Source organism: Miniopterus schreibersii, assembly GCF_964146895.1.
Source record: "Miniopterus schreibersii genome assembly, chromosome: 12".
Classification (NCBI taxonomy): Eukaryota; Metazoa; Chordata; class Mammalia; order Chiroptera; family Miniopteridae; genus Miniopterus; species Miniopterus schreibersii.
The window spans coordinates 41,943,508-41,960,142 of NC_138112.1; the positions used below are offsets into that span (position 1 = coordinate 41,943,508).

General features: G+C 38.1%; 1 long non-coding RNA gene across 2 annotated transcripts in view; it reads left to right on the plus strand.

Annotated features, from left to right (window-relative positions):
• LOC308565303 overlaps positions 1-16,635 on the plus strand; it is a 143,460-nt gene that overhangs the window by 4,836 nt on the left and 121,989 nt on the right. The window lies entirely within an intron of this gene.

The following is a 16,635-nucleotide window of genomic DNA, read 5'->3' on the forward strand; positions in this document are numbered from 1 at the left end:
ATATTTTTATGCAAAGATTACAAGATTTTTAAATAGACCAACAAGATTTATAAATTGAGCTTAAAGGCAAGAAATACAAGTTTACAACGTTAACATATTTCGCCTATTAACAAACTAGCATGTCAATTACCAGTTTTTGTTGTAGCTTTTATTCACTCCAGGGCTTTCACTGTTCCCTTTATGTTCGCTGATCCTCAAAAATGTAACAAGAGCCCTGACTTCCCACTTGAATCAGTTCTAGATTTTCCAGTCTGTAGACTTTCTATTTGAATATATACTAACAGCTCAGATTCGGCATGTTCAAAACTTTTAATTCTCTACCAGTACTTGGGCTTTGTTAACGACTTCATTTTTGTGGAAGATTGTTTTTTTACTATCCCAAACTAGAAACGTGGCGCCCATAGTCCCTCTTGACTCTCCTTCTATTCCACATACTCAGGCATCAAATTGTTACTTTTTTCTAAGGTGTTTTAGCTTTCCATCACTCTTCCGTATTCTCTAGACCTGGCTTAACAAATGTTTCTTCTAAATTATTGCCACAGTCTTGCAAGCTTCCAGTCTCTTTGCATTTAATCCATTTTGCATACCGGTCTTCCATATTTTGGAACCTTCAGTGATTCACTAATTCTTCCATGTCATGGAACAGAATAATAACATTTTAGAATTGAATAAAATCTTTAGAAAATAATACAATGTAATCCCCTTGTCCCTCCCTTTAAAGGAAGAGAAGAATGAATCCCAGAGCTATCACATGACTTTGATGTCACATTGATAACTGGTGACAAAGCTAGAATAAATCTCAAGGCTTATGGAGCATGTCTTAGAATTCCTTATCTCCCATTGTACTTGATGTTAAAACTATTCATTTGGCAGGTACACTGTAAGTTTTTGTTGATATGTAAATTAAGCCATCTTTGACTCTATGCTAATAAGCACTCTTTCTGTTGCAAATGACAGAAATTCAATGCGTAAGCAAGAAAGTTAATTTTTTGGCTGACTTTACTAAAAAGTTGATAGGCACAGATTTAGAGGGGTTCAGTGACTCAAATGATGCTGTCAGGGCTCTGTGTGACTCTCTGTTTTGCTAGGCCCTCTCTGCAAGGCAGCGTGATGGCCTCTGGCATCCCAAAATTTACGGTGAAAGAGAAGCATCTTCCCCAATAGCATTGGGAGAAAGGTTCCCAGAAAGGTCTTGGATTCCCTTTGCATTATGTCTGTGAACCAAAACACTGTGCAGGGAAGGACAGTGGCCAACTTGGGTCGAGTATCTTCTTTAGTTTTGAGAACATGAGTTTATTCTAATTCACCACCGTAATCTTATGGAATGAGTGAGGGGCAGTCCCTAAACGGAAGGGGTTCTGGAAAATTGGGAGATACCAAACTTACTCCATTGTTATGCCTCTTTGTCCAACCTTTTCTCTCCAATTCCACTGTCATCAGCTTAGTTCAGGACCCTATTTTTGATCTTCTAACCAATCTCCTGGCTGCCGTCAATTTCTCTTAAATTTACATTGTACACAGTTAAGCACTCTACCTATGTTAAAGTTATTCCTTTACTCATAGCTATCCCTGTTGCTGGAGTGGTCAACTCCTTGGCTTGACGTTCAAAGTTCTCAGTAAACTAGTTTGTATTTAAAATTTATTTTTTCAACTGCATAGCAGGTGGGCAGTGAGGCAAGTAAGGAATAGAGTCAATGGAGCTCCCTCCCTTCAGCTAGTGGTCATGTGATGTGTAAGTTAGTTGTTCTGGCTTAAAGGCCCAAGTTTGGGGCATTCATTTTGTTGTTTTGTTATTAATTTTAATTTTTATCCTAGCAATACAATCATAAAGTTAAAATATTCAAATAACACCAAAAGAATTATAAACAACAAAAAAATTCCTTGGCCCTTTCTTCGGATTTTTAAGATTTGATGCCATTTCTTTGGTATTTACCTTCATATTTCTCAAGGACTATGTGTATAATGCTATTTGTTCACACACAACCCATCATCATTTCAACTCCAAATCTAGTTAACCTAAAACCTATAAAGCCCTCTGTTTGTTGGCTCAGTCCTTCAGTGTCCCAATCCCAAGAGAGAAATCTGGGCCCAAGAAATGTTTTTTCATCAGGTCAGCTACCACTGGCCAGTCTTTGGGTGGGCTGCCCTTACGTTCTTCAAGCCCTTGCTCTGATCTGTTGCCAGGGGTGGAACAAGATGGGTGGGTGCTCTCGGCTGGCTCTTATAATTTGGTGTCAGTTGTAGCTGACATTACAGATTGATGCACTCAAGACTTGTTGCTTGAGTCTGGAAACCTAGAGACTACATTTCCCAGAAGTTCATTTAGCTTGGCTTCATGAAACGTAATTTTTGTAAAACAGATGTACTGTACCTTAGTGAGATATGGACGTTAAAAGTGAACATTCTGAGGTAGACACTGTATTTCTATCCTTTCTGTTATTTCCACGGCAGATGTTGGTTTTTCTGAGACAGCTTTAGCAGAGGTCCCAGCATTGTCCAGTCTAAATTTCATGGGCGTCTATTTTGCTGATTCAGATTCTGGTAGAGTCAATAGCTATGCAGATGGCCTTCATGGTGCCCATGTTGAACCAGTTCTATAATAGTGTCTGAAAGTTGTTCTTGGAAGAGCAGCCTCAACTCTGTTCCACTAGCCCTTCTAGTGATTTTATTTTATTTTTATTTATTATTATTTTTTAATCCTCACCTGAGGATATTTTTTCCATTGCTTTTCAGAGAGAGAGGGAGAGGGAGAGAGAGAAACATCAATGTGAGAGAGACACATCAATTGGTTGCCTCCCACATGCGCCTGACCCTGACCAGGGCTGGGAATTGAGCCTGCAACTGAAGTACATGCCCTTGGCCGGGAATCAAACCCGGACCCTTCAGTCTGGTGGCCAACGCTCTAACCAGTGAGCCAGACTGACTAGGGCCCTTCTAGTGATTTTATAAATTCCTAATTCTTCCTAGTAAATCCCTTTCTGTTTAATTTAGCTAGAGTGAAATCTATTATTTACAATCGAATTCTCACTGATGCACTTTCAAAAGTGTTCTTTAAATATTTGTTCAACACTTAGTTGATGAAGCAATGAAAAACTTAATTTTAAACCAGTTGATATAGACAGGTCCCTAAGCAGTGTCAATATTTTGAAATATTTTGGCAATATATTTCACTTTTTTATACTTTATATTCTCTGTTCACTTTTCTTTTTCAATTTTTCTGAACCAGACACAATCTTTGAAAACATATTGAGAGGTTTGAAATTTGTTTTCTAAAGTGGATCACTGGTTTCTGGCCAACAGCACTATCCATAAATTATTTGGTTTCAGATTTAACTTGCCTGATGAATCTTGTCTAATTGTTACTATATAAATGCAAGACACAAAAACAGATGACAGACTTAGCTAGTCTTAGGGAGGGCTGTGAGCATAGTGAGTAGGTCCTGGAGGAAGATTGGTTTCAAATCGCACCTCCACTGTTCCCCTCTCGTGCAGTCTTGGGCACATCTCGATCTCCTCATCAGAAAAAAAGGCTTAAAAACAATAATATACAGTAATTTCTTGGTTTAAATAAAATCATATGTGTAAAGCACTTGGTATAGAAACTGGTATGTAATAAGAATAGCAGGGGCACATTCATATTCTACCTGTGCAAGACTTTGCCTGTGGGAACCTTGATCGTTGCCATAGTTACTAATTATTCCAGTGATATTTTAGTGCCCAACTGCCCACCTTTTCGTTCAGCTCTGACTGTGGTTGAGGAAAGATCATGTGAGAAGCAGAAGCTGAAGGATGGGGCAGTTCACTCAGAAAAGGACTATGGCAGCTATTGCACTGATTCACATTCTAGTATAATCTTCTTTATAAAAGGCCTAAGGCACTATCAGTTTAAATCGTGACATACCTCACAAATAAAGGCCACACACTCCTTTTTTAGACACTGCAGCTGAGACCTGTTGGCCTAGAAAAAACAAATTATTAGGCTACAGATTGAGAGGCTTGAATATGGCGAATCAGATGTCTTCTCACGTTGGGGTGGGCAGGGGCCAGGAATTATACTTGTATCAAGAATTCAGGTTCATACATAAGTAATAATTTACCTGGAACTTCATATTTTATAGAGCACCTTCACAATCTTTTTATAAAATGTTTTTATTGATTTTTAGAGAGAGAGGAGGGGAAAGGGATAGAGAGATAGAAACATCGACGAGCGAAACATCCGGGAAACATCATGGATGAGAGACACAGCAGAGAAACATCAATCCCATACTCTGCCTCCTGCACGCTCCCCACCGGGATCGAGCCCGCAACCCGGCCTGCGCCCTGACGGGGAATCGGACCGTGACCTCTTGGTTCCTAGGTTGACACGCAACCACTGAGTCACACCAGAGAAACCTGTCACAATCTTTTATTGAACCCCAAAGCAGTTCAATTAGTTAAGCAGGGAGAAATAAGAATACCTCCCTGCTTTTTTACAAATGAGGAATCTCAGGCTTAGAGAAGTTGATGTGTATCTTTGAGTCTTCCTTTTCTTTAGAAAGTTTTCAGAATTAGGGTAATGCAGTTTAGAGTACTCCTGCTAAGTTAATGATCTTAGGCTAAATAATATGATCAGAGCTGTTATTTAGAAAAGCACAATGTTCTTCTAGGGTTGTCCTTTTATAGAAGGTGAAAACTCATGTTACTCTTTTACTTCCTTGGAAGGTTGATGTTAAGCTTTTAAAAGTCATTCCTTTAAAAAGAATGCCAGACACACACAATTCTTAAAGCCATCTTGAAGGTTTGCAAGTCATTTAAACATTCAATTACTTGGGGAGAGACTGAAATGCCAGGGATGGGTTATTTATGGTGCTGTGCTGAGAGCCAGTGCATATACATTTATTTGTACAAGAGTGGAATCCTGGCCCTGGATCATTTCCTGGCTTGTTTGAAAATCTGGGCAAGTCATTTATTATGTCTGTATTTTGGAATTATAGCCTTGCTTGGAAGGTGTGTTCTGTGAATAAATGAACTCTATTTGTAAATCTTGTTTAAATTTCTCTGATGGAAGGCATATCAGTGTTGATGGTTGTGAAAGGGAAAGGATGCTGATAATAACAATGATAATACCAGTGTCCTAGATTTATATAGTACCATTGCTCCGAGAAGCTTTGAGTGCCTCCCAAGTAGCATGCATCTTTAAAAACCTGTAGTTACAAACATTTCACAAGAAATTATTCTTATCATTTTAAATGCCAAATTAAACAAAAAAATAAGTATAACCTTATTTTATCTCCTTCCATTCCTCCCATTCCCTTTACTCACCAAAGGTAATCACGGTTAATAGATTTTTTCGTATATACAGATATATATGTACACATACAAATGCATATAATTATTTGATATACATATTTTATAAATTATTCTGTAACATATTTTGCCCATATCAATATGTCTTGAAGGAATGTTCCTGTCAGCGTATAAAACTCACTTTCTTTTTAACAGTTGCAGAGTATTCTACATAGTTTATTTAATCATTGTCTTATGGAAATATTTTTAGGTTGTTTCTAACCCTTCAGCATTAGAAACGATGCTACAATAAAAGCCCTTGACTGTATACCTTTGTGAATCTGAGTGTTTACTTCTGTGGGTTGGATTCCTTACGTGGAATCATTGGCTTAAACTTGAAGCCTGAAAGAATATGTGTTAAATTGTGCCGGGCAAAGCCTGTACCAATTTATACTTTCGTAAAAGAGCACGTAAAAGTGCCTATCTCCCATATCTATGACAACATTATTTTGTATGTTATCAGTCTGTCTACAGCTTGCAATTTGATATATTAAAAACTCATATTAATTAGCATTAAAAAGTGTTTTTATTGATTTCAAAGAGGACGAGAGAGGGAGCGAGGGATAGAAACATCAATGATGAGAGAGAATCGCTGATCGGCTGCCGCCTGCATACCCGCTAACTGGGGATTGAGCTAGAAACCCGGGCATGTGCCCTGACCAGGAATCCAGCTGTGACCTCCAGGTTCTTGGGTTGATGCTCAACCACTGAGCCACACGGCCTGGGCTAATTAGCATTTTCTTGATTATTAATAAGGTCAAGCATTTTTTTATAAGGTTATCAACCATTCATATTTACCCTCCTGTGATTTGCCCGTTCAGAGGCTTCTCCATTTTCCCTATTGGGTGATTTTCTATTTCTTACTGATTTTTCAATTTTACTGATTTTTTAATCTCTTAAAACATTATGATTATGAAGGCTGTGCTAGGGCATGTTTCTCCCAGCTTACTGTTTATCTTTTAAGACATTGTTAATTTTTTTCTAAGGAAACCTTTTTAATATTTGTGAAATCAATCTGTCCATTTATGGCTTCTGGGACTTGTGTGTTGTTTTAAGACAGAAATTCTTCCACTATGTCTACCCTAAGATTATAAAAAAGCATCCTCTTATTTTTTCTTTTCTTTTTAGAAGTACCAAGGGCTCCTTAATCCTTGTGGAGTATATTATTCTGAATAGCCAAAGAAAGGGATCTACTTCAGTATTTTTCCAAATGTTTAACCAGTTGTTTCAAATCATATGCTAGCTTGTTCATTTTAATCCCAAGGATTTGTGATACCATAATATCAAATATTTATAGTTTTTGATTCTCTCTAGACAGAGCTATTTACTTGTTTCTGTATTAATATTGCATTATTTTATTTTTTCTATTTACACAGCATTATAATCCATTTTGATATCTGATGCAGAAAGTTCTCCCTCATTATTTTTTCTTCTCTAAATTGCAGGGTGATAGCTTGTGCATTTTTTTCTTTGATCATAATATTAGAATACATTTTTCAGATTCTATAAATAATACTGTTGGAATTGGACTTAATTTATAGGTTAATGTAGGAGAGTTGGCATTTTTGTAATATTGAGTCTTTTCATCCTTGAGCATTGTGTGTTTTTCCATTTATTTAGGCCCATTATTTAGATCTTCTTTTAAGATTTTCGGTGTACTTAGGTAGTTTTATTTGCCTAAATCTTAACATTTCTCACAAAGTTAATTCCCTGGTATTTCATAGTTATGGTTGCTATAATGAGTAGGATTTTTCTGACTATTTATTGTCAATAAAACAAGAGTTATTGTTTTATTTATTTATTTGGTCGACATGCTTATTACGTCTCTCTTTCTTTCTCCCTGTTTCTCTTTTATTTTCCTTTTGTTATGGAAGAATCAAACATACACAAATAAACAGAATAATTGTAAACCTTCATGTACCCATTTCCAAGCTTCAGCAGTTATCAATATTCTGCCATTCTTGTTTCTTTTTTTTTTTTAAATCCTTACCTGAGGATATTTTTTCCATTGCTTTTCAGAGAGAGTGGAAGGGAGAGAAAGAAACATTAATGTGAGAGACATATCAATTGGCTCCCTCCTGCACACACCCTGACCGGGGCTGGGGATCGAACCTGCAACCAAGGTACGTGCCCTTGACCAGAAATGAATCCCAGACCTTTCAGTCCGAGGGCCCAACACTCTAACCACTGAGCCAAACCAGCCAGGGACCATCTTGTTTCTTCTATACATGTATCCACTTTATACTTTTCACTCCTAAACTAGACTGCTATTACTTTTTAGTTTCTTTTTATAGATTAAAAAGTTGAAGGGTTTTTTTTGGTAATTATTATAGATTCACATGAACTTGTAAGAAATAATACAGAGAGATGTCATGTACCCTTTACCCACTTTTCCTTGGTAGCATCTTGCGAAACTATAGTACAGCATCATTACCGGGATATTGACAATGATATAACAAAAATGAGCACTTCCATCACGAGGATCCCTCGTGTTGCCCTTTTATAGTCACAGTCACTTCTCTCCTGACCCCACCCCTAGTTAATCCCTGGCAACCACTAATTTATTCTACATTTTTATAATTTTGTTATTTCAAGAATGTTATACAAATAGAATCATACAATGGAACCATATAGTATGCAACCTTTTTGAGATTAGATTTTTTTCATGTAGCATAATTTTCTGGAGATCCACCCAGACTGTGTACTGAGCATTTGTTTCTTTTTATTGCTGAGCAGTGTTCCGTGGTATGGATGTGTCACAGTCTGTTTAGTCATTCACTTGTTGAAGGACATCTGGGTAACTTCCAGTGTTTGGCTACTATAAATAAAGGCGCTATAAATGTATCTGTGTAGGTTTCTGTGTGAACATGGGTTTTCATTTCTCTGGGATAAATGCCCGAGTGTAATTGCATGAATATAGAGCATGGTAGTTGCATATCTTGTTTTTTAAGAAACTGCCGGACTGTTTTCCAGTTTCTCTGTACCACTTTATATTCCCGCCAGCAGTGCACGAGTGACCCAGTTTCTTCGTATCCTCGCCAGCTTCTAATGTCTCCGTTTTGTGTTTTAGGCGTACCCGTCGGTACCGGCGATGTCTCATTGCGGTTTCAATTTGCGTTTCCGCGGTGGCTAGTGACGCTGAACAGCTTAGCATGCACTTATTTGCTACCTGCATCTTCTCGGTGATGAAATGTCTTTTCATGTCCGTGTTCTGTATTTTTTCTAATTGTTTTTACTGATGCTTTGAGACTTCTTTATGCAGTCTTCTTCATGTCTTGTATATACTGGTCCTTTGTTCAATAAGTGGTTTGCAAATATCTTCTCCCACTCGGTAGCTTGTGTTTCTGTTCTCTTCACGTGCGCTTTCACAGGGCAGAGCTTTAATCTGATGCAGTTTACTTTAGCACATTCTCCTTTTATGTATCATGCCTTTGTGTTCTCTAGGACCTCTCTGTCTAGCCCCAGATCCCGGAGATTTTCTCCTGCATTTTGTTTCTAAAGTTTTTATAGCTTTACATTTTATATTTAAGCCTATTATCCATTTTGAGTTAATTTTTTCATAAGGTGTGACTTAGGGCAAGGTCCTAGTCCCTTGCCTGCCTAATTATGTCCCATTGCTCTACCACCATTTGTTGAAAAAGATCTCTTTCTTCCATTGAATTGCTTTTGATCCTTTGTCAAAAATCACATGGATATATTTATTGTAAGTGTATTTCTGGGTTCTCTATTTAATTTCATTGATCTCTGAGTCTGTCCCTCTACCAATGCCATATACTGTAGTCCTGACTGCTGAAACTGGGCAGACTTTTTCCCACTCTATCTTTTTTCAAAACCGTTTTAGCTGTTCACCCTTTCACATAAATTTTAGAATAATCTTGTCTATATTTGCAAAAAAAGAAATCTTGCTGGGATTTTGATAGGAATGGCTCACACTGTATAAAACTGTATAAATTTGGGGAAAATTGACATCTTTACTGTGGTGAGTCTTCCAGTTGATGAGTGTGTCACGGCTCTCCATTTATTTAGATATCTTTGACTTATTTCATCAGCATTTTGTAGTTTTCTGCATATACATCTTGTGAACGTTTTGTTAGATTTTCACCTAAAAATTTCATTAATTTTTTTTTCTTTGAGCAATTGTAAATTGTACTGTATTTTTAATTTTAGTTTTGGTGCCATGTATTCATTGCTAGTATAAAAAGGGACAAAACTTATATACCTTAAAGTGCAGTAATCTATTTTCTTTTTTAAACAAAAGAGGCTTTTTTATTTAAAGGCAAAACAAAGAACATGAACATATATACAGACCACAGTGACAGAGTTCACTGGGCTTTGTGGGTAGAAAGCTTCCAGTATCTAGGACTACTAGACAAAGCAGTGTGACTTATGACAAAGCAGTGATAATTGACTAGTGTTACATTATTTTATTTCCAATAACTGAAATATTAAGTGATCTTTCCAAAGAGAAAGTACAGAGGTTAAAAGGCCATATGTTTATTTTCACAATTAGCTAAACTACTAAGACCTTACACTTGAATTTAAAAAAACACCTGTTAGCTTAATAATCTATGAAAAACTATGTTCTACTTCAGCGATTTTCAACCAGTGTGCTGCAAGAATTTTTAAAACATGCAGTACCTGATTATTTAGTCTGGGGCACTGACCTCTTTTCCCTTAGATGGTCAAATAAGAAAATGGCAACAACCAAATACATCAATAGTGATCCAGTGTGAGCCAATCAAAATTATACCTTTTTTTTTTGGTCAAATAGGCAAAAAATATAATATATTTTTGGTGTTCTGAAGAATTTTAGTAATTAGTTTATGTGTGCCATGAGATGAAAAGTGCTGAAAAGTGCTGTTTTACTTGATTTTCAAATGTTAAACTAATCTTGTATTCCTGGGATAAACCCCACTTAGTCATAAAGAAACACTAGGCATAAACACCATCTAGGCCAGTCATTTGCCTGTTGTCTCTTAGCTCCAAATTCATCTTCTCTACTCTGGGATTCCGGGGCTAGCGCTCCCCGAACTTTCCCAGACTCCTTTGTCAGGTGGCTTCTGCCAACAGGGGGCACTAGAGGGACCCTGGGAGACTGGAGGAGGGGAGAACCCCTCCTCTTGTTAGCAGCGTTGCTTGCAGGTCAGTTTACTTGCAGTGGCACTTCACCCCAACGTGGTAGCTGGTTCCAGCCGCCAGCCCGGCGCCGTTGAGCACGGCTGGAAGCGGCCTCCTTGCATCCCAGGGATTGCCAGCAGCAGTCAGGCGGCTCCGCCCTCCTCAGAGGGTCGAGCCCTGGCTCTGTGGGGCCCTGTTCTGGGCTTCTAGGCTTTTGGTTAGTTCATTCTCCTCTTGTTCCTGCAGCCCTCGAGGTGGTAGCTGCGTCCTGAAGTTATTATTTCTAGGTGACCTCAGCATTTACTTTTTGCCCTTTCAGCCCTTTAACGCTGGTAACCAATTTCCCTCTGCTGAAATACCTAGTGTGGTTTCTTTTCCTGACTGGACCCTTGCATAGCGAGGGTCAGCTGTAGGGGCCAGCTCAGTGCTACTTAATCCTTCTATTTCTCAAAGATAGGGTTCTGGAATTGGTTTGTTGATGGCCTTGGCCTTGAATGAAATATTTAGTTCTTTGTCAGGATTCTGGTAATTTATAACATACAGTAAGATCATGATTAATTAAAGTGTGACCTGTGGTTGCTTGGGAAGAAATACCTATTGAAGTGCTTGCCTTTGAGATCAAGTGGATGTTGCATTTAACCAGTATGGTGGGAGTGATGACAGCAAGGACTGTGGGGTGGGATATATCTTATGACTGTACTAGAAAACTGACAGAAAATGACAAGCTCAAGGCTTTAAAGTCTAAGCTCTAGTCACATTCGGACAATCAGGGAACTTTTATGGTAACCCTTAAAAAGTCTCCTATTTCTTATAGCTGTAAGACAAACTTAATTAAAAATATGACTGGATGAGCTGCAGAATTATAATAGAAATTGAATTCACAGGCTCACCAAATTGTTTATGTGACAATTAGGTCATTGGGAATAGGTGGAATTTGAAGACTTGAATCGGAGTTGGGTGAAGCTAAATGCCCATGTCTTTCTACGCAAGCAGAAGCAGCCTCTCTTCTTAATGACTGAGAAGACCAACTTTTCCTTCTTGAAGGCTCTGTAATCCCCTCACCTGAGGCAGTTGCCTTACAAGGGGAGGCTTTTTCTCCTCAGGACCCTACTCACTGTCCTTTATTTCCTATGCTAGACCTAAACTAGAGTCAGATCATAGCATGCTTACGCAGAAACAATGACGATTCTGACCTGGGAAGAAAATTGCTTCTACTTCAAAGTAACTGCAGGAGTTTGATAATTCATGTAAGTAGAAATTCAGGAAATATGTGTTTTTGTAGAATAGATTTTTAAGGGTGTCAGTTCAAAAAGAACAGGATTGTATCAGGTTTGATATATTGATATGGGTACACTTACCAGATATTATGGATTTAATGTTTTAGCTAAAGCTAGAAATGACTCTACTAGCTTGGATGATTGAATTTTGGACCAGTGATAGCCCACATTCATTGAAATTTGGTACCAGAACTTCCCTAGCTTAACATATGGAAGGGTTCCAAAGGTGAAGTCGGTGGGAATGTTGGAACAGATTGCCATGTGTGACCTGCTGTGATATTGTGACTTACAATATAAAACAAGTATTTGGTTTTCTTCCTCATTTCTGGCACAGAGCTCCTGGAATTCTTAGAATTTCCCACATGATAAGAGCGATAAAGATGTCTTAATATAATAAAACCCTTTCAACCACACCCGAGTCTGTGTTAATCAGGTGGCGTTTGGAAAGCACCTCTGGCTGGTGCTGGTTGCCAGGGGAACCAAAGGTGTGATCAGAGGCTGGGAACTTTCAGTCCCACCCTGCGGTGTCTGAGTGAACGGTGAGTGAGTGAATGAGTGAGTGAGAGCCATTTTTCTAGTTCTTCCAGGACTCATAACTCCATCAATAATGTGCGTTTAAAAATGTCAAATTAAGTCACCAGAATAGAGATAGAAAAGCCGTTAATTTTGTAACTCTTCACTAAGCTGTATTGGATATTTTGGAAAGTGAAGTCATTTCACTGATAATTTTTGTAGAATGGTTTTTTTGTGTTCTCGGAATTGTCGAAGCATTATCAATTTACTGAACCTTAGCACTGATTTAGTGATTTCTTCACTAGGCTGAGAATAAGAAGTCACTTCTAAAAGGGAAAGAAAATTTGTGACAGTCTGAAAGAGAGCATGTTTTGTAGCAGATCCATTTATATTTAAATTTTATTTTTTAATCCAACACCAACCTTTTCTTGGTGGTAAATGCACAAAGCCTTGGTGAATACACTTAGCTCTTGCTGATTAAATAGACAGCTAAATGCTTAACCATCATAATCTCTGAGAATCTGAGTGGCTGTCCTGAGGCTTTGCCTATGTCTTGAAACCCTGCACATCACCAATTACTCATTTTTTTTTTTTTTTAAATATATCTTTATTGATTTCAGAGAGAGGACAGGAGGGGAGAGAGAGAGATAGAAACATCAATGATGAGAGAGTCATTGATCGAGCCCGCAACCCGGGCATGTGCCCTGACCGGGAATCAAACCCCGATCGCCTGGATCGCAGGTCCACGCTCAACCGCTGAGCCACGCCCGGCCGGGCCAATTCCTCATCTTCACAGCCAGGCCAGGGCCCTGGTCTGATCTTATGATTCCTAGAAGAAGAAAGTGCCTGCTGCAATGTGCACACTCATAGTATGTTTGCCTAAGGGCCGGGGGGAGGGGTGTCAAACTGAAATCAGATTTTTTTTTTTTCTTTCTTTTCGTTTTAGGTTATTTATCTGATTTTCCCACTTTTCTCAAATATGTCTGGGGCCAGGTCAGCAGTTCCATGTGTGAATGAGTTATATGGAAACCCATTCATTTGCTTCCCAAACCTGCTCTTAAACTCTCACTTCCAGCATTTACTGATGGATCTCAGGGGTACCCATGTTCCCTCAGGGCTTCAGCCTGATGAAAAGTGTGAGGAGAGTTACCCTCATGACACCCTGTGATGCATCACCCTCCCTCCCACTTTGGTTGTAGTTGGGACGCTATCAGTGTTCCCTTTCCTGTCCCCTCATCTACTTTTTATTGGGGAAGGTAGGAACCAGCTATAGCAAACATTGAGTGAATACAGCACTGAGCCTCCAAAATTGGTGTCAGGACCATTTACATTTTTAAAATTATTGAGAATTTTGAAGAGCTTTTGTTTGTGATAGCTATCTATTGATAGCTCCTATGTTAGAAATTAAAATTAGAGAAATTAAAACATTTATTTATTTATTTTAAAATAACAAACCCAATACATGTTAATGTAAATAACATATTTTATAAAAATTTATGTTTTTCAAAACAAAAAATTAGAAGAGTGTGATTGTTTCACATTTTTTACAAATTTCTTTAATAACTACTTAATAGAAGACAGTTGGATTCCCACATCTGCTTCTACAGTCAATCTTTGATAATATATTTCTTTGGTTGGAGTATATGAAGAGTGTCCAGCATCACACAGATATGTAATTAGAAAAGAGAGGACTGTTCTAATAACTTGTTCAGAGAAATGTGAGTAATCTTTGCTACAACACCAAAACTTGACAAATGCAAGTTTCTTCAAGGATAGTTCAAATGTGGAATCTGAAACCTTAGCAGTGAATGTTTTGTATTTTATTACGTTTAAATCGAGTGATCTATTTTGCGCCTTAAAATTTTCGATTACCCGTGAATGATTTTGTAACATCATACATCGGTCATTTGGAAAATATTGGCTCACTGAATTAAAGCAGATTTTTCATATGTTGATACCTTTAATTATACAATATCAATAAATCACATTTGTCAATAATGCCACTGATATCATAAAAAAAAGCCTTAAGTATTAGGACAATATCAGGTTTTATGGAGGTGTATACAAGTTTTCCAAAAATCTCATTTTCTCTTGAATGCTAGAATGCTATCATTGGCAACCAGTACTGTCGGCTATTTTCCTTGCAGTGACTGGCTCACTTCATTCATTTTTGAGAAAATGTCTGCCAGATACCCAAGTCTGAATTACTATGGTTTGTCTGTTGTTCTTTCAAGAACAAATGGTGGCCCAGCTGGGCGTGGCTCAGCGGTTGAGCATCGACCTAGGATCCAGGAGATCACGGATTGATTCCCGGTCAGGGCACAGGCCCAGGTTGCGGGCTTGATCCCCAGTGGGGGGCGTGCAGGAGGCAGCCGATCAATGACTCTCTCATCATTGATGTTTCTCTCTCTCTCCCTCTCCCTTCCTCTCTCTGAAATCAACACAGATATGTTTAAAAAAAAAAAAAAGAACAAATGGTGCTCCATGAAAAAAAGTAACTAATTCAGCTTCCAACTCAACCATTATATTTTGGTATTCAACAAAAATGCTTTATATATACTTCCAATTTTGTCATACAATATTAAAATTAATATTTTAATGACAATAATTTTTACCACTTAATCAAGGACTTTCTTATGTGAAACTGGCTTTCCCCTCCCATGTCTGGTGATGAAGAATACAATGACTGCTTGTACCAGTTAGGTGCCACAATTATTTTTGTTCCATCAGTACAAATGTCAACAAATAACATCTTAGGATTATTTTGAAAGTAATTTTTATCTCACAGTCCTCACACAATAACTGCTGGTCTATAGGACCAGTATATGAGACAGTGACACAATTCTAAACCTGAAGTCTTTTAATGTAATTATCTTGAGCTCCCCCGCCTACTCTTCTTTATATCCCTGCTATGCTGAACCAGATTTTTTTTCTATGATTGTTTTTTGGAAACCTATCCACTTACTTTCCTATCCTATATTATCCTACCTGCTTCATACCTTCCAGCAATTCATCAACAGTTCTTTGGTGGTGAAAGCATTCATCTCGATTTTTCTAGTACTGCTATTTCTTTTTTCTTTTTCTTAAAAAAAAAAAAAAATCTTTGATATTTCAATGGCATTTTTGGAAGGAGAAGTGGAAAAAACTTTGGTTCCACTTGTCAATTTCTTAAATCCAGAGGCATTCCTTGTATTTGGAAATAATGGGAATTTAGACTTTCCACCAGTTTAAATGGATCTTTACTCCAACTAGGTTGGCTTGAATAGTGAGGTTTCGGGTACTTTATGACTTGGACGTGCACTCTTTATCTCATTGTCAACTTTTGCTATGTTGCCTCACTCTAGAGTTCATTTCAAGGGCAGGGAGGTTATACAAGCCAGGGATGTCATGGTGTGTCAGCCTTTCTAGTTGGCTCAATCTCAAAACAATGTTCTGTTCTTACTTTAAACAATTCTTCATTGAATTTGGCAACAGGCATTGGGCCTGGCTCTTAAGATCCTGTTTAAAAAATGTCTATCCTCTTGAGTATGTTTTCATGACTTCATATTTCCTGGCATGAAATTAAGATAAACTAACTGCCTACTCTAAAAGGAAACGATGAGATCTGACCTCCTCAGTCTGGCTGGGATCGCCCCAGCTTTACAGCCACTGAAAGATAATGTCTTTTTTGTTGTGCACAAGTGTACCTGCAACACCTGGTATGGTACTTGATTGCCTAGTAGTTGCTCAATAAATATTCAATGATTTAAAAGTGCTTGACTCCCTGTTGAAACTGCTCTCTTAAAAGTTACCTGTATTCTTTACAAGTTCCTTGCCTTTCAGACATCTTTAACATTCAACATTCATTCATTCATTCATTCATTCATTCATTCATTCATTCATTCATTCCTGCATGCATTCACCCACCCACCCGTCCCTCTGTTCTGAGACCTCTGTGCCTTCTGCAGGTCTTGCACTATCCAAGTGGCATAGCCAGTGCACCACCCCACTTGCTCGTCAACTTGCTGTTGATGATTTTCTAGGGCTTCCACTGTGGATCTACTTTTCATATATTTAGTTCCCTTGCCAACTTCTCCTTTAAACTAACATATTCCCTGAAGAGTTCCTGGCTTTTTGTGTTCTTCCTCTCCCCCTACTTTCATCAGCATAGGCACCCTCCACTTCCCAGGTATCAGCTTAGTCTCCCCTCAGGCATTCCCAATATCCACGAGATACATTAACGTTTTACAACTTTTAAGTTTTTAATTACATGTAACATATCACGTGTATATTATATACAAAAATATGAAAAAGTAAATATGAAACCGAAGAAGTGACCTTCAGGCTTGGCTGCCTGCCACCATGAAAGTCAAACTCATGACATTAGTGCTGGTGGGAAGTAAAGTGACTTACTCAGGGCCCA